Source organism: Pinus tabuliformis, chromosome Q (assembly GCF_031772625.1).
Source record: "Pinus tabuliformis cultivar Carrire ecotype Pingquan chromosome Q, CPIR1, whole genome shotgun sequence".
Taxonomy (NCBI): Eukaryota; Viridiplantae; Streptophyta; class Pinopsida; order Pinales; family Pinaceae; genus Pinus; species Pinus tabuliformis.
In genome coordinates, this window is record NC_142296.1 from 647,202,638 (window position 1) to 647,229,421 (window position 26,784).

At 35.6% G+C, this 26,784-nt stretch overlaps 2 pseudogenes; one reads left to right on the forward strand and one right to left on the reverse strand.

Moving 5' to 3' along the window:
• The first annotated feature begins 7,274 nt into the window (after positions 1–7,274).
• LOC149221166 (serine/threonine-protein kinase AFC2-like) overlaps positions 7,275–26,784 on the forward strand; it is a 77,857-nt pseudogene continuing 58,347 nt past the window's right edge.
• On the reverse strand, positions 15,898–17,101 carry LOC149221167 (heterogeneous nuclear ribonucleoprotein 1-like; annotated as a pseudogene).

Sequence of the window (26,784 nt, forward strand, 5' to 3'; positions counted from 1 at the left end):
TGTTTTCTATATTGTTCTAGGTGACCCAAATCCAATTTTCCTTGATTTTGTGAATCGCTCAAAACAAATTACATGAAAAATGTGTTATTTTTTAAATCCCTAGCATGATTGAATTCCAAATCTCCACATGCATTTGAAAGTAAAAAGAACAAGAAGAGGGTTGTAAGAAATTATCAAAGACCACAATCACTCAAGGGTATAGGAATATGAGTGGCATATCTGAGATATATATATATATATATATATATATATATATATATATATATATATATATATATATATATATATATATATTAAAAACAAAATCATTTAAAAAGTTAATAAAAACAAATAAATAAACTAAATAAATGAAAATACAAAGCAAAACATTAAAAAAATAATAACAAAATCAAAACAATAAAAAAAAAAACATATAAAATAAAACAATAATAAATAAATTACAAAAAATTGTTCTATTTGCTAAACTTTCTGGAAGAGGTATTGATCAATTTGAAGATTGGAATGGTTATTTTTTCATAACAAAATTGCATATCTATGTGTACTTAACTGTCTGTTCAAGATTTTAGCTACAGAAACTGCGCAACTCTGTAGCTGACCAACAATTCTGCAGCTGAAAAACAATTTTGCAGCTATGTATTTAACTCAATGATCTACTTGCCAACAATGCATTCTAATTAGAAAATCATGATCAAAATTTATTGGATCTGTCTAATGATTATGTCTTCAAGTATGATGGAGGAAACAAGAAGAACTGTAAGGGCGCTTTATCTGCAGGATCAATTCATGAATTTTTTATTAAGGATTGTTTTGCAAGAATCATCAAGCATTAGCAAATAGTATTTGCTTATCTTTATGAAATGCTATGATTCAAACATAAATTGAGGAAATTGTTTTCTTTTAGAAATTGTATTTATTATCGTGATTGTGAAATTGGACTAACCATTTGAAACGAAAACACGTCATGAACCTGTCAATTATGCAATTTTTTCGTATGTACCTAGAGAAATTGATCACTTCTCTTTGAACACACTTACGTTGTTGCAATGTTAGTGCCATGTTTATTTTCAGGTTCCAGGGCAATCAGAGAATTGAAGGAAGGCAATTATACATGGTTGGTTTTCTACGACCAATTTCAAGAAATATAAACCAATTGAATCCATTTCTATCATCCATAAATGCCATCATTTTTCCTCTCCAAACTCACAAGCTACCCAAGCATTTTCGCTAAGCATTGCCATCACCATTTTCCTTGCAAAGAGTTGCATGTTTCCTTCACATTTTCCATAATTTCCATTCATTAACCCATTAAGAGAGAAATTCAGCTCGCTTACATGCTGATTTTTCCTTTTTCTTTCCATTCACTTGTTTACCCTCTTGTCATTTTCCCTTCCATAAAATAAACCTTGATCCACTGCAAAAATTTTCGTTCATAGTCCTTCCAAAATCATCATTTCATGCTCGCGTTAGATGATGGAGGATTCATTAAGGCCTCCCTTCTAACAAGTCTTGGCCTATCGACATCAGCACATTATCTAGGTTAAGGGCTAGATTCCTTATTAGTACCTTGAGGCTTGTATGCATCAATGACAAGTTCTCTCGCTGACAATCACGGGAATACATCAATGTCCCTTGATCGTTATATCTTGCAAGTGGCTTGACATCAGCTCATCTATTTGCACATTACAAGATGTACTTAGGTACCTTGGTACTCGTTGACATTAATGGCGAGTTTGCATCACATTGGTTAACGACATTCATCAATGTTTGGTAATCCAATGACTTCTCTTCATGCTCGACAACAACACATTCATTCGCATGGTTAGAATTGTACCATCGGGTTTGTAGCAGGTGAAGACTATATCATTTCAGCATTTTGCAACATATACGATAGATTTAATAGAAGAAATAAAGAATCCACTTTCACCACCTCATCCACCATTTATGCAAACAAGAAGCAGATAAAATTACACATTCTATTCCATGATCCAACAGCAACTACAACTTCTCTACATATGCTTTGTCCACTTCCTAGGTAAGTAAAGGTATGTTCTTTTCTAGATTTTAATCATAGAATTCCTTGAATACTGAAATTATAATTTTTGGAAAATACTTCACCATATTTCCTTTATCATTTGAAAAAAAATTGTAAAAACCTTTAGTTGGGGGGGGAGGGACATCCATTTATTATCACATCCATATCACTTCATTTCATCCTAACATACTTGTCCTAATCAATTATGATTGCATTATGGTTCAAAAGTTATGTGATTTGCAAATAAAGCCTAAATGATGAGCATATTATATGTTTGATTTAAAGATGCATTCTTAAATATGTTCAATGAATCTTGCTGCAACAAAAAGAAACAAGGTGTTGAAACACAAGAACCAATACCAATTAAAATTTGGTTTTTACACAAGAACCAACCAAACATGTTGCAATTCAATGTATGATAAGGAATACTTTGCAAAAAGAAATGAAATTGTCAAATTCAAAGTTTAAGGACATATGATATAAGCCAATCTCATTCAAAATCAAATCATGATTAAACAATGCAGTAGATTGCATGAGGACATGCAATAATGTCAGTTGGGGGGTATGTAGAACCTCCAAAATGTATTCAAAATATAATCCACTTTCACCTTTATCACCACCATTTCACTCACATGTCGTAACTCCATGACCATATAACCTTTCATTAGCCTCCATTTTTATAATTATATGGGTTACCTTTGTGTTTTCCAAAATATAATGATTTCTAGTATTTTAAGTGAATTTATGGTTAAAACTTAGAAAAATGACATATACTTGCTAATACTTAAAAATGGCTTGAGTTTCATGACATGTGTAGGTCATTTGGAAGCTTCCAAGGCACCCTTATGTGGCCTCCAATGCTCAAATTCGAATTCCCTTCAAGATATGGAAGAATATTAGGATAAAGGTCAAAGACGATATGTGTCTCATCATTATCTATTTGAGTTGTAACTCTATAAGATTTTCTATGGATCTAGGGAGAGAATAATGGACCTCCATTAATGAGGTAGCTTCTTATGTTTTTGTATAAATAGGAGAGCCTTATCCTGTGTAAAGTTGGAGATACTCAGGTGGAAAGTTAAGATTACTTATGTTTTGAATGGAATTTAGGTTTAGCACCATGTTCATGAGTGATGTTCACCTTGATTGGTAAGGCTTTCACTAGGAGCCTCTCAACTTGCCATCTCTCATGCTTTTGGATAAGCCACCTATAATGTGTGAGATTTATTGTTTTTCATAGATTAAGATTTATTGCTTTCATAGATTAAGATTTATTGCTTTCATATCTTTTCCTATGTGATAGGTTAAGAGTGATCGTTCATTTTCTTTCAAACCTTTTCCTATGTGAGAGGTTAAGAGTGATTGTTTTTATTTTCTTTTCTACCTAGAGGTTAAGAGCAATTATTTTTATTTGCTTTCCTATCTAGAAGTTAAGAGCAATTGTTTTTATTTGCTTTCATATCTTTTCCTGTGTGAGAGGTTAAGAATGATTGTTTTTTCTTTCATTTCATGTCATGTGGTTTTGATTATTCATTTCAAAGGATCCTAATTTGATAATGCACACATGATCCCTTATAGTAGATTTCATTTCATGTAATTTCAATTCCGCATGATTTACTATAATTGTACTATAATTTCTTTTCAATAGAGTGTTGAATTAGATAGGTGAATTTGGTCTGTCGTTATTTTGTTTTGTAGTTAGATTGATCTAAGTTGAAAGTTAATTTCTAGCATATACAATGCACGCACACTTCGCAAGTTTTACGAAACCCACAGGTTGACAATTAAATGATAGGTAATTAAATTGCCTCAACAGTGATTTTCATAATCACATAAATGATAACCAAAATCATTAACACCATATCTAATAAAGGTACATTTCTTTGATTTTTCCTCAAGCTTTGTTCTATTTTCTTTATAAATGTGGACAAAGGCTTCACAACTAAAAGTCTTTAAAAATGAGTAGTTTACCTTTTTACTTATCCATGCCTCCTCTAGAATACCACCATCCAAGGAACTTGAAGACCCTTTGTTTATTAGATAAACATTAGTATCTACAGCATTTGACCAAAATTATAAAGGAAATCCCGCATGCAATCTCATGCACCTTGCACGCTCCATGATTGTCCTGTTCATCCTTTCTGATAGACCATTTTGTTGTGGTGTTCCTAGAACTTTCTTCTCTATGCAGATTCCATGCTCTGAATAATACTTATCAAACTCTTTGTTGCAGTATTCACCTCCATTATCTGATCTGAGACACTTCAACTTCTTTCTTGTCTCATTCTCAACCAAAGCTTTCCATTTCTTGAAAGTATCAAATACATCAGATTTATTTCAAATACAATAAATCCAGGGTTTTCTGGTTGCATCATCAATAAAAGTAACATAATAATGAGATCCACTGAGAGATGATACTTGAGTAGGTCCCCATACATATGTATGCACAAGCTCTAATTTTTCACTCTTTTTTTCTTTCCCAACTTTGATAAATCTAACTCTTTTATGTTTTCCATAAACACAATTATCACAGAAATCCAAATCAACATGCTTCAAACCTAGCAACAAATTTCTTAAGTGGAGTATTTGCATCCCCTTCTCACTCATGTGCCCAGTCCTATGATGCCACAATGTTGTATCTACTCCTGTGGAGGTTAAAGAATTAACAGAATTATAAATACCACTACACAAATACAATGTACCAACATTTTTTCCTTTTGATATTACCAGGGCTCCTTTAATGACCTTCCAAGTTTTATCTGTAAAAGTACTTACACAGCCTTCACTCCCAAAAATTAGATTTCTTTTCAAATTTGGAACATGCCTTACCTCCTTCAATAGCCATTGGTTTCCTTTCTACTATTTTGTGAAAAAATTACCCATTCCAATGATTTTATAAGGTTTATCATCACCCAAATGAACTTGTCCAAAATCACCTTGAACATAATCATGAAAATGTTTCCTATCAGGTGTGGCATGGAATGGGGCCTCTGAATTTACCACTCAGTGATAAATAATATTTTCTAATGAAAGAATCAAAGCATATTGCAATGCATCACCTGTCATATTAGCTTCATGATTGTTTTCTTGGTGTGTGTCTCCTTCTTTTCCCTTCCAAGACTTACAGTCTTTCTTCAGGTGTCCTTTCTTCCCGCATTTCCAGCATACTATCCCCGATCTGGACTTGGATATGCCTTTCCTTGACTTACTGCGATATCCTGGGCTCTTTCCTTTTTCCATTTTTCTTCCCTAGTCTTTGTAGTCAATGCATTACCTAATGTCTCACCAAATAATTTTTGTCGCATTTCCTCGCTAAGGATGGCACCAACAACATTATCAAACTTTAAAGTACTAGATCCAAAGACAAATTTACTAATGGCCATAACTAAGACATTCCAACTTTCCGGTAATGAGCACAAAAATAATAGAGCCCTAACTTCATAATCAAAATTTACCCCTATAGAACTTAACTAACTGGTAACCGTATTAAATTCATTTAAATGATCAGCAACAGATTCATCTGCTGACATCTTCATATTAAATAAATGCTTCATAAGAAATACCTTGTTTGAGGACGATGGTTTTTCATATATTTTAGCCAATGTTATCATTAAACCCTCTGTTGTCGTTTCCTTTGAAATATTAAAGGTCACCAATGCTACTAGGCACAATCGTATTGTTCCAAGTACCTTTCTGTCGAGAATCTCCCATTCTGTGTTTGTCATACTCGCCGACTTCTCTATTTTTTTGCTCAATGGTAGGTACATACCTTTCTTATACAAATAATCCTCCATCTGCATCTCCATAGATGGTATTTTTGGTTGTTAAATTTCTTGACCCTAAACCTACCATCTTTTGCCATTGCTCCCACTTGAGCTAGGAAGTTACCCTTCTCTCCTGTGATTTTATCAAGAAAATAGACCTTTGGTTCTGATACCAGTTGTTAGAAAATTATATATTACAAAGCAATGAAACACATAAAATATTTCAAAAACACAAACAAAGAAAACGCATAAAACAAGAGAGACACGGATATATGTGGTTCACCTAATTTGGGCTACGTCCATAGAGAAACAATCATTCCTTCCTATTATATTATCCAACAAAATGAAGAGATACAACCTAAAGGAGATCCGATGTAATTTCCCCTTCACTCTCACACGGTCTCCTCTCTCTTTCTCGCTCAGAATATGCATATATACAACCGCAATACAATTCCCTCATAAAAATCGAGGGGTTTCCCTCTAGGGCCAAAAACCCTAAATTAAACATAACTTCTACCATCATATCATCTTCCTAATGAACGACCCAAATTGACTATGAAATTACAATATTTTACAAGGCAATTTTACATCTATTTTTAGCTTCAGGGGTGTTACTCGCGAACCCCTGCCAGCCGCAATACAATTCCCTCATAAAAATCGAGGGGTTTCCCTCTAGGGCCAAAAGCCCTAATTTAAACATAACTTCTACCATCATATCATCTTCCTAATGAACGACCCAAATTGACTATGAAATTACAATATTTTACAAGGCAATTTTATATCTATTTTTAGCTTCAGGGGTGTTACCCGCGAACCCCTGCCAGGGGAGGGCTCATAAAATCGTCGTCGCCCCTCCTGGATCCCCCTGACAGCGGCTAAACGAGCGGAATTTTTGACCCATTAGGAACTAGGGTCCAACACAGCGATACCTATGAATAAAGAAGATATTCAGGCTCCACACCCAACATATGTTTGTTTGACGAAAATATGAGAAAGCGAGGGAAGATAATGTCATAGTGGGACATACCCCCTTGTCATATTCAGGTTGGTTTTAGTTTTAGGAATCCATCACAACCATTTTCCCCATAGATCTATGTTATAACACTCAGAGCATGGGGATTCCTCTTTCCCTTCAGATTGTTGTGAGATTTTTTCAATTTTCTTGTACATTCAAATTTAGGGTTTCATAATAATAAACATAGTTATGACGAATAGTCGGAAGATAATGTCATCATGGGATGTACCCCCTTCTCGGATTCAAGTTGGTTTTAGTTTTCGAAATTCATCTATCCATTTTCCTCATAGATCTATGCTATAACACTCAGAGCACAGAGATTCCTCCCGACCTTCAAATTGTTGTGACATTTTTTTAATTTTCTTGTACATATAGATTTATGGTTTCATAATAATAAACATAGTTAGAGGTTTTTGTATAAATGAATGTTTATGTGTAGGCCCAATAGTTGCAAGTATTTACTATGCAATATGTTGGGAACGGGAATAAAAACAAAGAAGGGGAAGTCAAATTCACTTTATCAGCAAGGGCAAAACCTTCCATTTCATCCTCAGATCATAGTTGGCCTTCATCTTCAACTATGAAATTTAAAGTAGGGATCTCCCACAATGCATCCCCACCATGGTGTAGTGATGACAAGGATGGTCATTACATGTTTGTACTTGGAGAGAATTTGACACCTCAATGTCATAACAAATATTTCGCCTCACTATTATTTATTTGATCTCCAATGGTTTTTTCCTAAATGTTAGTATGGGATCTCAGCAAGCGTTTTTAGATTTATTGTTTGATACCACAACCTAGTTTACAAATAATCCATTTCCTTGATGTGTTTTGCTCATATGTCTTCTTCTCTATGCTCTATAGATAAAATAATCAGTAAAATGGGGCAAGGTAAGGATCTAGGAGACATTGTATGTTGGATTTTTCTTGTCATACATCATGTATTCGATCAATTTTATTTTAATGAGAGTATGGCCAATATTTGTAGGTACATTTGGGCAAGTTTTGGAGCGTTGGGAATGAAAATCAAAGGATCGCATAGCTATCAAAATAATTCATGGCTTAAAAAAGTACCAAGAGGTAACAATGATTCAAGTTGATTTCCTTCGTGAAGTTGCTAAATATGACAGAAATAACACATAATGTGAAGAAGTATTTGTTTTGATGTTTTACTTTGCATGCGTTATTTTTACATGTACAATTTAATAGATGGGCATGTTGGGCATGTGGCCTAACACCCCTGGATAATTTTTTTATTCAAAATATACATGTAGTACTTGTAAATGGTTGTATGAGATGTATGACATCTCCCCATACAGTTGTGTGCGGATGAGGGAATGGTCTAACTATCAAAATCACACTTGCATCATCAGAATTTTGTAGCAACTTATATCTTCATTTTTATTTTTATTTTTCACAAAGATTGAGTTCTCTGCATTTCGTATTTGGTTGTTATTGTGTATTTTTAAGGTTGTGGATGGAGGTGAAAAGAAGTTTTAGAGAAGCTTGGGCCAAGCATACATGATTTCCTATGAAAAAATAAAATAAAAATTACCACCCATCTCCCATTGAATTTGTACGAGATGGTGGAAGGAAAATATCGAAGTCTATGGCATGTGTGTAGAAAATACTCACTTGAATCTTGACATATGCATTGGGAGGGTTGAAATATTTTGATTTTATATTAAATGTTTGTCTGCAACTCTACTTCATTGGTCATGTTAACTCCCAATTTATGAGATTGGATTGTCATGGGCCTTTTTAAGGGTACTAATAATTTCAATCCAAGGTTTCCTTATCCTAATGTTGTCAACTGTGTGTGGTAGATATGCATGAGTTGAAACTCGTTCACATAGACTTAAAGCCTGAAAATATACTTTTCGTTTCTTCAGACGATGTGAAGGTTCCAAATTGCAAGAAAATTTTCCAGTGTTTTGTGCTTTGTGTTTAAGTGATTATGATTGGAATTGTATTGGTTGGCTTAACCTATCTATGTCAATGAGGGATACTTAATTTATAATATTGGTTTATATGATAGGAAGCAACAATTTTCCTACATCCCTCACGAAATAGACAAAGTTAGGGTTATATTTCTCTATTTTTCTTCTTTCCATAATTACTCCAACATTACTAGCAAGAACCCCCTAGTTCGTTAGGGTGATAGTATCCTGCCAAATTCTCAGCGTGCAATGGTCGAAAGGTTGATTCTAACACAATTTGGAAATCCCCTATTAGGAATTTAAAATAGTCAAGTTTGGTCTAATTTTTCTCGCCATATTTAGAATTTCTCCACCAATTAGAATCTCAAACAATCAAGTTTGGTTTAGGGTTTCGATCATATTTACAACTTCTCAACTAATTATTCTGCAAGACGATGGATCATTCCTAGAGTTAGAGTTTTAGTCATAATTGCAAATTTTGTCACGTATGTATGAGTGTTTGAGCAACATTTGACTTGGATGATAATGATGATTACTTGCTTTGTGTCCTTCATTCCTTTCAATTGACCTCCTCCATTCGTTCCATGAATTCCCATCCCTATAGGAAAAAGCAAATGCAACGCACTAAACATTGATCTTCATCTTTATCTTTATATTTTAAAGTTAGGCTTGATCTATGTATTAATATTGATATCAATAAGTTTGAAATAATTTTTATTCTTTTATATCGTGTAATATACATTATATATAATTTTCATATTTTTTTGGGTAGTAGTTCTATGCAAAAGGACGAGAGACATTATATTTTGTAAATGCTTATAGCATTGCAATATTATGCTCATATGTCTTCTGCTCTATGCTCTGCAAATAAAATAATCAGTAAAATGGGGCAAGATAAGGATCTAGGAAACATTATGTGTTGGATTTTTCTTGTTATGGATCATGTATCCGATGAATTTTTTTTTGATGGGAGTATGGCCAATATTTGTAGGTACGTTTGGGAAAGTTTTGGAGCATTGGGACCGAAAATCAAAGGATCTTGTAGCTATCAAAATCATTTGTGGCTTAAAAATGTACCAAGAGGTAGTAATGATTGAAATTGATGTCCTTCATGAAGTTTCTAAATATGATAGAAATAGCACATAGTGTGAGGAAGTATCTGTTATGATTATTTACTATGCATGTGTTATTTTTACATGTGTAATTTAATACATGGGCATGTTTGGCATGTGACCCAACATTCCTGGATAATTTTTTGATTCAAAATATACATGTAGTACTTGTAAATGGTTGTCTGAGATGTATTCCATCTCCCCATCTCCCCAAATAGTTGTGTGTAGATGTGGGAATGGTTTTATTATCGGAATCACACTTGCATCATCAATATTTTGTAGCAACTTATATCTTCATTCTTTTTTTGTTTCACAAATGCTGAGTACTCTGCATTTCGTATTTGGTTGTTAGTGTCTATTTTTAAGGTTGTGGATGGATGTAAAAACAAGTTTTTGAGAAGCTTGGGTCAAGCTTATATGATTTCCTATAGAAAAATAATTACCACCCATTTCCCATTGAACTTGTACCGGATGTTGGAAGGAAACTATTAGAGTCTATGGCATGTGTGTAGAAAATACTCACTTGAATCTTGACATATGCATCGGGAGGGTTGAAACATATATTTTGAATTTTTTTAGGCCCCTATAATACTAGTGATTCCCCCATTACTATTATCATTGTATTCCTTATTGTTATTATTGTGCCCCTATTGTCTCCATATTGTTGTTAATATGCCCCATATAAACCCACTATTGTTATTTTTGTGCCCTTATGTTATTACTGTTATGTCGGCTTGATTATATTATGACCCCTTAAACTCCTATATATAGAAGGGAGGTTAAGTAATTTTTATCATCCAAGAATTGTTCATTTGTGGAATGTAAAGGAGGTTGCCGCCTCGAAGAGGCTGAATTCTAAGGCATTGATCTATCTTTTCTATCTTTTTGTGAGCTGGTTTCCTAACATTTGGTATCAAAGCTTTGGATTCTAGGGTTTCGCTGCTCCAAACAGGTCATCGTGGCATTTTCTCTATAAATTTTTTTCTGCGATGTTTCAGAAGCTACAAAAAAACCCATTTGAGCCGAAATCTTTCTAAACTTTGGGTCCTAATTTCAAAGCTTGTCTCACTATATTTGTGGAGATATGATCTGAGAACGTTAGGGTTTTTGCAAACTCCCGAATTACATTCCAAACAAGTGACATGCGGAAAAGAATCATAACTTTTGTTTTGAGCATCAGATTGAAATTTCGTAAGAAGTTTCAGAAATAGGATGGCCTGTAGTTTTCTGTATATCAGTTTTAGGTACTAAATTTGAAACAGTGACACGTGGCACATCGTACAAGTTTGCTCTACTGAACTATTTTATAATCAGGTCACCATGGGAGATTTGGCATATCTCTTCCTTGGAGAATCCAATATTTATCATACTTGCAGGGTTACAAAGAGGACTCAAAAGGCTACTGCAGAACGAGATTTTAGATATTTGAGTTCCGCAGTTACAGAGATACAACAGATTTAATATCGAGCTCTTACAAAGTGAAAAAAAAGGTGTGTAGTTTTTTTTTAATTTTGCATAAGATTGGTATGAAAGATTAGTTTGAAGGAATTCAAAGGGAATAGTGAAGAATTATTAGCATTAATTAATTCCCCGAAGAAAGAAAATGGAAACACCTAGTAAGCAACCTGAAAGCTCTAGCATGACTTGTGAAGAAGAGGAAGAAATCCAACATGATTTATCAAAATTACAAGACCAAGTACAATAAATTTCACTCTCATTAAAGGTAAATGAAGCCAAGATGAATGGCGTGGAAGCTAATATGAATGGAATGCAAGTTAAGATGGAAGCTAAGATGGATGGCGCGAAAGCTAAGATGAATGGCATGGACAATAAGATGGAAGAATTGAAGATAAATTTGAATAAGTTGCTACAAGAAATGGTCACTAATGGTGAAAGGGTAGTAAAGGAAACTCATGATGAAAACAAAAGAAATTTTAATCATGATTTCATAGACTCTAATGTTGGATTGAAAACCCACCATGTTCCAAAAATCGATATGAGGAAGTTTGATGGCAAGGATCCCAGAACATGGATACTACAAATGGAGTAATTTTTCTATCTCCATAATGTGCAAAACACACAAAAGGTACGTATTGCAACTTTATATTTGGAACGAAATCAGTTTGTATGGTATCGATGGCTTTGCTCTCGTAAACAAATTGTCACTTGAGCAAGTTTTATGAAATAAATGATAGCACATTATGAGGATACAAAAAGCAACGCCTTTTTTAACCAATTGATAAATCTCAAACAAAAGGGTTCAATGATGAAGCACATTAAGGACTTTCAAAAATTGAACATAAGGGTAAAAGATATTCCAAATGAGCATAAAATTGATGTGTTCATAGGGACTTTAAAGGGTAACATCCAACATGAGGTTCTCCTTTGGGAACCTGATTCATTGGAGAAGGCATTCAGGCTGGCAAGAAAAATGGAAAGCAAAATTATGAAAACCGGGAAGCCCACCACTCACAACTATAAAGATAGAAGTGTTGTTTCCCCTAGCCTTCCACAACCTACAAGGCTGACACCACAACAATTGGAAGAAAAAATAGCAAAAGGGCTTTGTTACAGTTGTGATAACAATTACACTGAAGGTCATAAGAGTGCTGAGAAGAAATTATTCTACATAGATTGTGAAGAGGAGGAAGAAAATGAACAAGAAATGTCAAAAGAAGAGGATATACACCAGGAAAAAACTCTGGAGAAAGATGAAATGAATCCAACCATATCTTGTAATGCATTGGCTGGAATTACCACTCCTCAAACTATCAAGATAGAAGGACATATCAAGAAGAAAAATGTAATAGTGTTGATTGATTTAAGCAGTACCCATAATTTTATTTATTGTAAGATAGCCAAGGAATTGAATTGATTCCTATATCCAGCACCAGAGTGTCAATTGATGGTTGCAAGTGGAGGAATCATAAATTGCTTTGAAAAGTGCCATAATATCAAGCTATCCATGGGAGAATATGTATTGAATAGCCCAATGCTTTCCATTCCAATGGATGCTGTTGATGTTGTACTAGGAGTCTAATGGCTACAATCCTTGGGTACAATAGCTTTTAATTTTCAAGAACCTTTCATGAAATTTTGTGCGTAAGGAAAAGAAGTTGAATTAAGGGGTATTGCGGGGAAACCGAGAAAGATAATCAGCTCTAACGTAAATTGAAATTGAAAAAGAGTGAAATTGAACGTATGGTTGCAGAAATGTTAGATGCTGGTATAATTCAACCTAGTCAAAGTTCTTTCTCTGCTCTAGTAGTATTGGTGCACAAGAACGATGGATCATGGCGCATGTGTCCGGATTATAGGGAGCTCAACAAACTCACTATTAAAGATAAATTTCCCATCCCTGTCATTGATGAATTATTAGATCAATTGCATGGATCAATTTACTTCACCAAGTTGGATCTTTGTTTAGGATATCATCAAATCATAATGAAGACTAAAGACATTCTGAAAACAGCATTTAGAACTCATGAGGGTCATTATGAATTTTTGGTCATGCCTTTTAGCCTCACCAATGCACCTTCTACATTTCAAGGTTTGATGAATTCCATTTTCAAACCCTTCCTTAGAAAATTTGTGTTATTATTTTTTGATGATATATTAATCTACTAGCAAGTCTTGGAAGGATCATGTTGAACGTGTTGACAGGGTGCTCAAACTATTGGAGGAAAAACAATTATATGCAAAAAGCTCCAAATGTTTCTTTGGAGTACAATTATATGTATTTTCCAATGTGGTCTTGGAAGGATCATGTTGAACGTGTTGACAGGGTGCTCAAACTATTGGAGGAAAAACAATTATATGCAAAAAGCTCCAAATGTTTCTTTGGAGTACAATTAGATGTGTTTTCCAATGTGCTCAAATTAAAGGTATTGTTTAGTATGTCATTAACCCACATGCTATGTCAGAGGTTTGTTGAGTGAAACCCCAATATGTGTGATGTTATAGCCTCATGTTTTAATAGAAGAGATTTAGAATTACAATGAGTGATTTATTCCAATATACTTTTTGATCCTTAACATCAGAGATATAAGGAATTATATTTGCCATTAAAAAACACTTATTACAATGTAAATATTTACAATTTTTAACAGTAATCAACTTTATAAACATAAATGTTCATTAAAATTGTAATTGAAGTACAATTCATGTAGTAAAATAGGTCAAGTAAAAATAATAAAAACTCGTTAAAACTATGTTTAAAATATTTTTAAAATATTTTTAACAGAAAAAATAGATAAATATATTTTTGTATTATCATGATCAAATTCTCAGTGATTACTGTTGATTAACCAGATAATCTAGTACGCGGCTCCTTGATATGCTATAAGCCTGAGACAACTCCCACAATCTTTCTAGTTGTTGATCTCGTTCTCTTAGAGGAGTCTCCATTACTAGAGCTGCGACATGTGTCCCTCTATGCATCTCCATATCCCACACTTGCTGAGCCATATGGTGGGACTTCCATTTCAAACACATTGTTCTGTGCTGCATAACCAGCATTGTTGCCATTTGACTGCCCATTGTCAACTTGAGCTGCTCCATAGGGATTAATGCCCCTACTCCCTGTGTCTTCGTATCCAACAAAGCTACCTGTGTTTCCATAAGGCATGGCTAGAGCACCCCACATACTTGAACCTGGAGTAGTTGTAGCACCATTTCCATATAATCCTCCATTCCCTGCAGTGTCTACTCCGTAGGCAACAGGACCTCCGTAGCTAGAAATATTGTTTACAAAACTAGCTGTGTTACCATAGCCATTACCAGTAATAGCTATGAGACTGAAACAGCTCCCCTATAGCTGGGTCAACACAACCTGCAAAATAGGGGACCCAAGGTAATGCTCCAGATTGCATGAGACTGAAACAGCTCCCCTATCCCTGAGTGGCCCTCCATATTTGGTGGTATTCTAGAAGGTGGAGGTGTTAGGATTATCTGGTGGGGGTGATCCCTCGTGGGTAGGAGCCATCTTGGTGAATTCATGTTATTTTGAGTGGTTGTGCTCGAGTCTTCTCTCTATGGGGAGTGTTCTTTTGGGTGTAAAGTTTGGTGTTTAGTGAATGTTCAAAGTATGCCTCCACCGAGGGAAGCTATGAAACTATCAGTGCAAAGGGGGTGCTCTTCCTCCCCTGTTGCCCTTGCTTTTGAAGGGGTGACAAACCAAGCTCTGGTCACAGTGACGCCCCATCAAGGTGTGAAAACATCTAGGCGTGTGGAGAAAGGCAATGTAGGTGTGAGAGGAGGCCGCAGAGGTGGCAAGCAAGGGGTGAGTAGAGGTGAAGGGTCGCACGGCCATGGGCAGACTCGCAAAGGTAGCAGCACCCATGGCGGCAGGGCAAAGCGTGGGCCAGCAACACCCAAGGCTCAAGAGTTAAATTAGATGTATTTTCCAATGTGGTCAAATTAAATGTATTGTTTAGTATGTCATTAACCCACATGCTATGTCAAAGGTTCGTTAAGTGAAACCCCAATATGTGTGACCCCAATATGTGTGACGTTATAGCCTCATAATATAATAGACGAGATCTAGAATTACAATGAGTGGTTTGTTCCAATATACTTTTTGATCCTTAACATCAGAGATATAAGGAATTATATTTGCCATTAAAAAACACTTATTACAATGTAAATATTTACAATTTTTAACAGTAATCAACTTTATAAACATAAATGTTCATTAAAATTGTAATTGAAATACAATTCATGTAGTAAAATAGGTCAAGTAAAAATAATAAAAACTCGCCGTTAAAACTATGTTTAAAATAGTTTTAACAGAAAAAATAGATAAATATATTTTTGTATTCTCATGATCAAATTCTCAGTGATTACTGTTGATTAACCAGATAATCTAGTACACGGCTCGTTGATATGCTATAAGCCTGACTCAACTCCCACAATCTTTCTAGTTGTTGATCTCGTTCTCTTAGAGGAGTCTCCATTACTAGAGCTGTGACATGTGTCCCTCTATGCATCTCCATATCCCACACTGTCTGAGCCATATGGTGCGACTCCCATTTCAAAGATTGTTCTGTGCTGCATAACCAGCATTGTTGCCATTTGACTGCCCATTGTCTACTTGAGCTGCTCCATAGGAATTAATGCCCCTACTCCTTGTGTCTTCATATCCAACAAAGCTACCTGTGTTTCCATAAGGCATGGCTGGAGCACCCCACATACTTGAACCTGGAGTCGGTGTAGCACCATTGCCATATAATCCTCCATTCCCTGCAGTGTCTACTCCGTAGGAAACAGGACCTCCGTAGCTAATGGGTGCTCCTCCATAGATTCTCCCAGTGCTAGAAATATTGTTTACAAAACTAGTGTTACCATAGCCATCACCAGTAATGGCAGGTCCATATCCTGCAGCAGTTCCATAACTGGAAACATTATACCCAGCAGGTCCATATGAAGAATAGCTACCTGTTTCTCCCACTGCAGCACTATAACCAGTGTTCATTGGAGGAAAATGGCCCGCTGAAGGAATTGGAGTAGAATTGAAGCCACGCGCATTGCTGAAACTAAAATTCCCTCCTCTACCTACAGGAAAACGACCATGGCCAGTAGAAAGTTCCTTGGGCACTGATCATTTGACTTCAACCATCTTCCCATTGAGCTCATAAAAGTGTGTTTGCACAACAATATCTACAGTATCTTCCGAGTCAAATGTGATGAAGCGAAACCCTCGAGACGATTGAGTTACAGGATCATACATCACAACTGCATGGGTGATTGTACCAAACTGGTTAAAATATTCCCTCAAGTCATTCTCAGTAACAGTGGGTGGTAGGCCACCCACAAATATCTTCTTTGTCTACTTTTATATTGGCCACTATAACCATGTGTAATATCCCTACTCCTATTTATGTTGTTCTGCTCATCTCTGGAAATTGCTTTTCTAACTTCCACCTAAATATTTGCAGAAGAAGACAGAAACATGAACCAGTTATAACATGCTACTCATAAATCTTCAAGTCACGAGAAAAGAAGAAGAGGTTAAGAAAAGAAACTTACTATTCGGCCATCTCCAAGAGAAGTCTTTCTGCCACAGTTGGATCTGCAAAAACAAGAAAGCCAAACCCTCGTGACCTGCCTGTGAACTTATCCTTCATGATCACCACTTCCACTAAATCACCAAATGTCATAAAATAATCCTTCAGTCGCTCCTCTGTTGTCTCCCATGGTATCCCACCAAGAAAAACCCTCCCTTGCTTTGATTCCATATTACACCAAATCTGCTTCATACAAACACCAAATATCAAATCCGAATAATACAACCAAACCAAAAATCGTACAGTTCGGCGGATAATTATGAAGTAAGACGATAAAAGAGATTCTGCTTTGCGCACCGTTTAAAGTAAAAAGCAGAGCAATTTTGATTATAAATCTCGATCGATAAAGGAAGATGGAAGGAGTGGTCTGCAGTATGAATCAGTTGACCAGTCTCAAACTTTGGTATGTTCTTCCTTGTTCCACCTTCAAATGCAAGAACGGGTAGAAAAGCCCATGTTGGACCTTTTATGTCCACTAGAAAGTTATCAGACTTGCTATCAACAACAATGCCACTAATTTTGTCTTCCACGGCAGGTGTATACCTTTTTTTGTGAGCCTTCAACCCAATATTTGTTTGGCTTTGTATACCTGAGCCTACCAACCTTTGTTACAGTAACATTGTCACAGTCTTGATGAAGACCGCCGCCCAGTCTGAGAGTCTGATTATTGAGTCGCGTTAGGTCTAGCACTGTGTCTCCAGGAGCCAGAGTTTTGTCTACGAAGGGTGAAGAAGCGCCGGCAACCATATCTTATGGCATATCTTAGGCCACCATATCTTATGGCATATTAACCACAAAAGTTCAGCCTCTTCATTATTTTTGCATAGGCCAGCGTGACAATAGCAGGTTGTCGCAGCCTTCGTTTCGACTTTTTAGACTTGGGATGGGCATTGTGTCGTTTCCCAACTCTTCAACGCCGGATTAGACCATTGTTTTCGTCTGCTTCTGGATCATCAGGAGAGAGTGAGAAAGTGAGGCAATCGGCAGCATATGGCGCCATTGAGGTTCTGATCTCAATGATGTAATTGATGATGGGATGATTTGTAGGCGGGGGTAGGAAAATGCAGCGAAGGCCGCTTTCCATGTTTTGCAGCCGCTACAGCAATTTCACAAATTGACCGACGATGGAGCAGAGTACACTGTTCTGTGCTTGCAAGAGACTCAATTTGCTGAAACAGTGAAGACTGAGAGTTTAAAAAGTTTGAGTATTGTGCAGTATCATTCAAAATTTTTAAAGCATTTATATATTGCGCTGCTTTCAAAATAGTATTAGATGATATATTGAAGTGATATATTAATACATTGAAATGATATAGTCATGTACTGCGCTGCTTTCAAAATAGTATTGCATATTGATACATTGAAGTGATACAGTGATATATTGCGCTGCTTTCAAAGTGGTATTACATGATATATTGATATATATTGAAGTGATATATTGAAGTGATCCCTTGTGCGTTTTTTTAACATAGTAGTATTGCATGATATATTGAAGTGATGCTGATGCTTCTATCAAACGTTAGAGGAAAATAAAGTGCATAAGGCTGTGACATAAGGATTTTTTTTTCAGCAGAAGAACTTTTACAGAATGCATTCAATCATCTCTATGGTAGGGATAGTTCTCACTGGCAAGGAGAACTATCCTGAATGGTCCCGGATGATAAAACACACCCTCATCTTCAATGAATTGTGGAAGGGAGTGTGTGTCGGAGAAGGATACAATGACCCAGTACAGCCTACATCAAACAAAGAGCTCGTCATTTGGGATAACAAGAATAGCAAAGCATATGCATTAATCGCAGCATCTGTAAATGAAGAAGTAAGTCGCCATATTTCATCATATTCAACTGCCTTTGAAGCTTTACAAAAGCTCAAAGAACTCTATGACTCACATTCTGCACTTGAAGTTGTTCAGCTCATGATTAAACTCTTCACTCTTGAACTGAAAAATAATGATCCTCTTGCTCTTGCATCTGAAGTTAAATCCATAATGCATGATATCAAATCCACTAAGGTTGAGCTGGATATCCCTCTTATTGCTTTTCTCAAGGCACTCTATCCTACTTATTACAATTATCTTGAGTCTTTACAAGCAAATGGAAATCTTAAAGATATAACCTTTGACTCTCTTGTGAAAAAGTTTGTTGAAAGAGAGAAAGCCTTTGGAAAGAAGACAGTCCCTGAATCTTCTGAAGAGACTGTTTGCCTTGCTCATAAAGAAAAGCATCCTGCTCAATATTCTACAAGAGGAAGAGGTGGACGAAGAGGAAGAGGAAGATACTTCAGAGGCAGGGGGGGCAGACATTCTCAAGGAGAAAAAGCAGATCTGCATTGCATTCGCTGCAAACGAAATGGATCACATGATGCTTCTACATGCAAGCTACCATGGGACAAAATTGAGCAGAAAAGAAACTAGCAGAAAGGTAAAACTGAGGATACAGACAAAGGTAAAGCACCTGAATCCGCTCATTGTATTGAGGCACAATGTAACATTGGAGTAAATGAAGATTTGTTTAATGCTTCACTTGCTTCTTCGAAAAATGATTGGTTTCTTGATTCAGGAGCAACCTGTCATATGACTCATAGGAAAGATTTTTTTGAAGATTTCACTGACAATGTTGATGGAGCAGTATACTTTGCAGATCAGTCAAAAATCAAGCCATCAGGGCTTGGCACAATCAGGCTTAAACTGCCTGGTGTTCCAAACTTTCTTCTGGATCATGTTCTATATCTCCCACAGCTCAAGAGAAACTTGTTGTCCTTGGTCCACATCCGCCAGCAAGGTCACTCCATTCATATGTTTGATGGCAAGCTTGAGGTAAGAAAAGCATCTGACCACTCACTTGTCATGAGGGGAATAGAAGAAGAAAGGCTTCTCAAACTGCAAGGAACCTCTGCTCATGCACAACATTTCTCATATATTTCTCATCATGAAGAAGGTACACTTCCATCAAGTTTATTATGGCATGCTAGATTTGGACATTTAAACTATGACAGTCTCTGCTTATTGAAGAAAAATGGTGTTGCTAGTTTGCCTACAATTCCTAGGAAACATAAGCAATGTGATGCTTGCATTCTAGGAAAGCATAGCAAACATTCTTTTCATGATTCACATTCAAGAGCACATAGGAAGCTCAAACTCATTCATTCAGATTTATGTGGTCCAATGCCTGTTCATTCTGCAAATGGAAATAAATACATCATGACATTTATTGATGATTACACCAGAATGTGTTGGGTTTATCTATTGAAGAACAAATCTGATGCTTTTCAAACATTCAAGAATTTTCATAAATGGATTGAAAATGATGCACAATCTCATATTGGGTCTATTCGCACTAATAATGGAAAAGAATATACATCAAATGAATTTGAACACTATCGTCGCCAACATGGGATTAAACATCAAACAACTGTACCTTATAATCCCCAACAGAATGGTGTAGCAGAAAGAATGAATAGAACAATTTTGAATATGGTACGATCCATGCTTTTCTTCAAAAATGTAAAGATAATGTTTTGGGCTGATGCTGTTCTATGTGCTGCATATATAAAGAATAGATGTCCATCTAATTCTATAAGAAACAAGACTCCTTATGAATTGTGGTATGGACATGTTCCTTCGGTAAAACATCTCAGGATCTTTGGTTCCACCTGTTATGCTTTGATACCAAAGGTACATAGAAACAAACTTGGTGCTAGAAGTCGTAATTGTATCTTCCTGGGGTATTCAAACACATCTAAAGCATACCGCCTCTATGATGAAGTAAATAAAAAGTTTGTTGTATCTAGAGATGTCATTTTTCTTGAATCATCCAAATCTGACAATGTTGTTGAGTGGCAACTTGATCGCTTGGATAGATTCGCAAAAACGAAATCATTTCAAGAATTTGATAATCAGATTCCACATCTTGAAGGGGGCATTCCTATACTAGAACAACATGTGGAATCTTCTTCTGAAGAACAATCTCCCCTGCATGAAACTCCAACAACGGATGATGCTTTAAGTGATGTAATTGATAGAATTGGGAGACTCAATCTTGATTCAGTCCCAACTCAATCAACAGAGCAGCCTGGACCATCTCAGAAAGGTCCCCCAAAGTGGCTGACAAAGACACTTGAAAGTGTTCATCCTGATGAAATTGGAAAAACAGGAACCAGAAATTCAAACCGACAAAATGGAGGTGATGTAGATGACTCTAATTCACCTGTTGATATGGATGTTACTTATGATTGTGAATTGAACTTGTCTACATATTTTGAACCAACTTCCTTCAAAGAAGCTGCTTCTCATGATGAATGGAAAGAAGCGATGAAAAAGGAGTATGATGCCCTCATAAAGAATGGCACTTGGAAGCTGGTTGACCCACCATTTGGAACAAAACCAATTGGCTGCAAGTGGGTCTACAAGAACAAGTACAAAGCTGATGGCTCACTTGACAAGCACAAAGTTAGGCTTGTGGCAAAAGGTTTTGCACAGAAGGAAGGGGTCGATTATGAGGAAACTTTTGCCCCCACAGCAAAATGGGCCACCATCTGGACACTCTTTGCACTAGCAGCTCAGAACGGTTGGAAAGTCCATCAAATGGATGTAAAGACTGCATTCTTGAATGGAGATCTAAAAGAGAATGTTTTTATGTCCTAGCCTGAAGGATTTGCTGTGAAAGGACATGAACAAAAAGTATGCAAACTTGTGAAGTCCTTGTATGGCCTCAAACAAGCACCGCGAGCCTGGTATGAAAAATTAACTGAGCATCTTCTGAAACTCAACTTCAATCATTTTGATCTTGATGATGCAACTTTATTTGTCAAGAAAGTTGGCAAAACAGTGGTATATATTGTGGTATATGTAGATGATCTTTTAATGACAGGGAACAATGAAAGCTATATTGCATCCATAAAGAAAGAATTAGGAAAAAGTTTGAAATGACTGACTTGGGCTATGTTCATTACTATCTTGGCATTGAAGTAACCCAACATCCAAAATCCATATTTCTTTCTCAAAAGAAATACATTGGAGATTTGTTAAACAGATTTGGCATGACAGAGTGCAATCCTCTTTCTACTCCAATGGAACAAAACTTAAAGCTCACATCTATTGAAGGAAAGGAATTTGAGGATGCAACAAAGTATAGACAGCTTATAGGAAGTCTCATCTACCTCACTACTACCAGACCAGACATTTCATTTGATGTTGGAATCCTCTCCAGGTTTATGCAAAAGCCTTGTGACGGACATTGGTCTGCTGCAAAAAGAGTTCTAAGGTACTTGAAGGGAACTCAAGACCTTGGAATCAAGTATACACAGGTGGACGACTTCAGCTTGATTAGATACTCTGATTCAGACTTCGATGGAGACAAAGAAACTGGAGTATCTACTTCAGGATATGCTATGAGTCTTGGATCAGGAGTTGTCTCTTGGAGATCACGCAAACAATCAGTTCCCGCAGATTCCACAACAGAAGCAGAATACGTGGCAGCAGCTGAAGCAACGAAAGAAATTGTGTGGCTCAGGAAAATTCTTGAAGATTTGCAGGTAAAACAAGTACAATCAACTCCACTCATGATTGACAACACCTCTGCAATAAAGTTGGCCAAGAACCCAAAGTTCCATGATCGTACAAAGCATATCAATACTAAATATCATCTGATCCGACATCATGTTGAGGCCAAAACAATCCATCTTCATCATTGTTCCACAAATGAGCAAATTGCAGACATCTTCACCAAAGCGCTTGGAAGAGAAAAGCTTGAAAGATTCAGAACGATGCTTGGACTCACCAACATCCCTTCAGATTAAGGGGGGGAATGTTGACACCTAATCCTCTGCGATTGGGTGAATGTGGAATGTGAACAGTCATCAAGAAGATGAACTGATCAGTCACATTCATGTATATAACAATAGCTACCTAATGAAATTTATGAATCAGTTTTAGAAGTGTGGGGATGCAAGTCAATATTAGCAAAAAAAAAAGTAGTGGTTTCTCTAAGAAAATAAAACATAACTAGCATAAGTTCTACTTTGATGGCAACATTCTGGAAGAAGTTGTGATTACAAATACCTCTGAATTGACTTCAATAAAAATCTAAGTTGGGATGTAGTAGAAAGAAAAGAACTTTGGGGGGTTGGAAAGCATTTTATGTTTTTCAAAATAGGTATAGAGTGGGAGAGTTATGGGACTGGAAAACCACTCAAATTGGGCCAGCAGTACATCTGACATGCAATGGAGACAAATTGAGAAAATTCGGAAGTGTTTGATTATAAACAAATTCAAGATTAAAAGTGCAGTTCCTTATGCTATCTTGTTAAGTGAAACAGGGGTTGCTCCTATTGAAGCAATTTTTATGGTGCGAGTCATAAGATATTTAAAAAAAGTTGAGAAAATGGAAGAGGGTAGATGGCCTAAGGTTGTCTTTAATGACAGATTGTGCAACAATAAAAAAACTTGGATGCAGCAAAATAACAAATGGTTTAGTAAATGGGGTATTTGCTTGAACGTGTGTCCCATAAACAACAAAGAGATAAAAGCTTTTGTTATGGATAAGTTCCACAAGCATACTTGAGATAAGGAGCTAGGAAGAAAAAAAAATTACCATATTGAAGTGTTTAATCCCACTCCTAGCCATCAACCAAAATCATACATAGAGGCCAACATTTAAGGAAAAAACAAATTCCATATACATCTTGAATTTTACTATCACACTCCACTTGGAACTATGGTCCTTCATTTTCCATATGCATCATGCTAGGGTTAATGTCCAAGGTTGTATAGCCAATCCCTACATAAGCTTCCATTACACAGAGTGACAAGAACAATGAATAATCGAGTGCTTTGTTCTGGCCCCAAAAATACCAAAGGATAAGTCCTGCAATATTTCCATAGATTTGGCAGGGAGGGATGAAATTAAACAAAGTTTGGGATCGACCATGATGTACCCTACCAAAAATTGTAGAGATATTAATTGAAAGGAAATTTTCAATTAATTTCTTGTGTGAATTGACATGAAAGCATTTGTTTCTTCCTCCCATTCCCTCAAGCCCTTAATGTACTTTATTTCTCAACCACACATTGATCTCAAACTCTATTTGTTTCCAAAATCTACTTCTTGAACCCTATTTCCACCATTTCTATTGCTATGCTAAATAGATCACATTGTAATTTTCCTTTTGCAACAACTTTTTCACATTGCCTGAGACCCCTATGCAATCCCCTTAGACAATAGTGGCAATGTGTCATGCCTACCCCTGACCTTGGTGAAAAGGACCAATCACTACCAAAATCCATAACTATGTTTGAAAGAAAAAGGTATAGAATTAGCAAAGGCATTCCATACCTTTAATTTCTCACCAACCTTGGTAATGAATTCAAGGAGGACTATCAATAAAATAGAGGAAGGCAAAGAAATATCACATGCAAGAGAAGTTGTAATCATCATACTATTCCATATAATACCCTTTGAAGTAGCTTGCATGTTTCTTTGAGGATGGAACTAGTGCTTGTGCTCTCTTTCCCCTTACACCCTCTTGATGGCATGAGTGCTGTGAGGTGGCCTAGTCTTCTTAAATTCTTTACATGTCATCAGAAGAAAAGGATGATAAAATATCTATTGTTTTATTTTATTTTTGTAAAAGAAATAATATGTCGACCTCAATTGATTGTTATGAGCCTCTAAATCTGATAAGATAACAATTTCCAAATTTGAACACATTGAACATATTTAGATAACAATTTCCAAATTTGAACACATTGAATATTCAATGGAATATAATTTTAATATTTATATAGCTTCTCTTTCTCAAAGAATCCAATAAATAAAATATCATGAAAAACCTATTTTTATGGATAATGATGTACTATTTGAAAATGTCATATCTAATGAAATAATTTCTTCAATATAGACATACTAAAATAATATAGAGGTGGTTGATTGCATAAGAATAACACCAATTCAAAATTAGACCATCATAATGAATGATCTCACTCTAAATTTGCTACATAGATAGATAGAAAGAAGTATGCAGATTGTTACATAAATAAAACTATACATAATTTCAACATTGGCACTCACCCAAAAATGTTTACCAACTATAATAATATTTTTATAAAATTGTAAAATGTATATTTTTATAAAATTGCAAAATGTGTACTTTTAATTAGTATGAAGTGATAAAAGGCTAAATATTTTTCAAATTTTATTAATAAAAAAGGAAAATTTGTAGAGAAACATTTTCCAAAAAAATCTAAATAACTAAAGTGTGAATAGTACAATCAACCTAAAATATTGTTTCATCCTTATATGGAAAAGGATGAATTCCTAATACAGAAGTAGAGCATCTCAGGAAATTGAACAGAGAGCATATTCTAAATAAGGAAGTTATACATTTTCAAGATATCTATGTTAAAACAAAAGTGTGGATTACGTATAAAAAGTATATGTTAACATATAAAACTAGGCATATTTCATTAGACTTTAGATTGGTGATTTTCCATAGATTAGAATACTCAAGAAAGTAAGGGTGAGCATGTGTGGAATATGTGTAGATTTAAAAGCCAAAAGACTAATATCCATAAATGTAGAGAAATGTAAGAGTATTATTGTTTGATTTTGTATGGTTTATTATTATATTTTTTATTTAAAAAAATTACAAGTATCACTATTGATGAACAATAATAATATGGACAAAAATAGTCTCATGAGTGTGATATAACATTTTGTTCCTCATCAATGCACATAAGTCTGTTAAGATAAAAACCTCAAGATGTGATTCTTATTCTTTATTAGCACACTTACTAGTTTGAAACACTCAATGTCAAATTCATTTTATGTAGTTTAGGATTCTTATCACGCGTAAGGTGTTCCCTTTGTGAAGAAATCCATTAGAAGACAATGGAATAATGTTCAACCATTAGATCATCGATAGAGAATATTGCACTAGAAGGTAGTTACAGATGTTGTGTTGGATTATATTTTGCCTTACACGTGTTTGTGTCTCTTTCAACCCTATCTTCTTCTTCTCATATCTACAAAACCTCAAAACCCGAGTGAGCCACCTTCTCCTTGTGCGACTGAAATTTTTCTGGATACTCATGGTTGCCATGGCTTGCGTTGCAAAATATCATCATCCTCCATGTTGTTGGAAATTTATATATTACAGAGCAATGGAACGCACAAAATATTACAGAAACACAAACTAGAAAATGCATAAAAAAAGAGAGACACAAATATATGTGGTTCACCCAATTTGGGCTACGTCCACGGAGAAACAACCAGTCCTTTTATATTATCCAACAAAATGAAGAGATACAACCTAAAGCAGATCCGTTGTAATTTCCCCTTCACTCTCACACAATCTCATCTATATTTCTCGCTCAAAATACGCATATATAGTCGGAATACAACTCCCTCATATAAATCAAGGGGTTTCTTTCTAGGGGAAAAACCTCTTAATTAACATAACTTCTACCGTCAAATAATCTGCCTAATGAACAACCCAGATTGACTACGAAATTACAATATTTTACAAGGAAACTTTACATATATTTTTAGCTTCGGGAGCGCTACCTGCGAACCCCCACCAAGGGGGGCTCATAAAATTATCATCGCCCCCCCCGTCAGTGATTAAATAGGTGGAATTTTTGCCCCATTAGGAACTGGGGTCCAACGCAGTGATACCTTTGAATAAACAAGATAATCAGGCTATACACCTGTTTTATTCTTTAAATGTCATGATTTGGGTTTGTCTGAAGTCTAGAATAGCAGCAAAGTTATGAGTTAATATTTGCAGATCTATATGCTAGTTTGTCTCGGTAAAATCTCGTATACACGCAGGTTCTACTCTTCCAAGTAGCGTAT